A 1,375-nucleotide genomic window follows, 5' to 3' on the forward strand; every position below is an offset into this window, starting at 1 on the left:
CCCTAGTCCAAGCCGAAAAGGGCCAGCAATATGTCATCGCTGGTGATGACTTCACCAGCTTCCAGCCGCCTTCTCGCGCGGTGTCGCCTGACCCGCTCGCGAACGCTCCGACGCTGCTCTTCAAGTTCCGCCAGCTCTTCCGGCGTTAGCAAGCTCCCGTCCGGATGCCTTGCTGGTGGAGGCTCGCCGCGTGCCGCCCGTCGCTCCTGCGTCCTCAGTCGACGCGCTTCGTTGCGCCGATCATACCTCTCCCGGACCGTTGCTGCATGAGCCTCGTCAAGGCGTTGTGCCGCCTGGCGCATTTCTGCGTCCGCGCTGGTTGCCCGCTCGACGTACCATTCCTGCTGCAGAGCACAGGTGATGCGTTTGGCTGCCTCACAGACGTTGCTCCAGTTCTGACGGTTCTCCAGCATGAACGTCAGAAGGTTGTCTGGAGTGACCGCCGCTGCCATGTCCTCGCCCAGCAGTTCGCCACGGACGTCCGCGAACCGTGGGCAGTCGAAGAACGCATGCTCCGCCGATTCTGCCACTCCCGGACATCTAGCACAGTCCGCCGACGGCGAGAAGTGCTGCGCGTGGAGGTAGTCGTGAAAGAAGCCATGGCCGGAGAGGAGCTGGGCGAGATGAAAGGTCATCTCCCCATGCGGCCGGCCCTTCCACGTTGCGATGTCTGGGATTAGCCGGTGTGTCCACCGGGTAAAACGGCTCGTCGGTGCCAACTCGTCCCACTCGGCCTGCCACTGGGCGATGGTGGCCGTTCGCTCCTCTCTGCGGATGCTGCTCGTAGGCGTACCGGTCTGCTGGCGTCGCTGGTAGCACCTTGCGTCCTCCGTGATCTGCAGGCAGATCGGGATGACGCTTGCAAGGACAGTGGCCACCTCGCCGCGCACCGATATAAATGTGCGGGCTACCGGTCTCGCGTAGAGGCCCTGCACCCGGTTCAACCTCCTGCGGTTCCATTGAGTGCGAACTGCCTCGTGCCACACTGGAGCAGCGTACCGCAGCGTCGAGTCCACGACTGACGCGAGCAATCGTCGTTTAGCACCCTTGGGGCCGCTGTGGTTCCGCATCAACCGGGATACCGCCTGTGCCACACGGAGTGCTTTTGCGGAGACGCACTCGACGTGGGCATTCCAAGACAGGTGGTCCTCCAGCATGACCCCAAGGTACTTAATCGTCCGTGTTGGCATCCTCTGCACGCCCGCGATGGTCACCGGCGCCTGCGTGTTCGCCCTCCGCATCGTGGACATCATTACCAACTCGGTCTTGGCCGGAGCAAGCTCCAGATGATGTGCTGCCATCCACGAGTTGATGATGCCGATCGCCTGCTCAGCCAGTTCCGCTGCCGCCTGTGGTGTCGCTCCTCCCGCCAGAA

This window comes from Anopheles maculipalpis (assembly GCF_943734695.1).
Source record: "Anopheles maculipalpis chromosome X unlocalized genomic scaffold, idAnoMacuDA_375_x X_unloc_95, whole genome shotgun sequence".
NCBI lineage: Eukaryota > Metazoa > Arthropoda > Insecta > Diptera > Culicidae > Anopheles > Anopheles maculipalpis.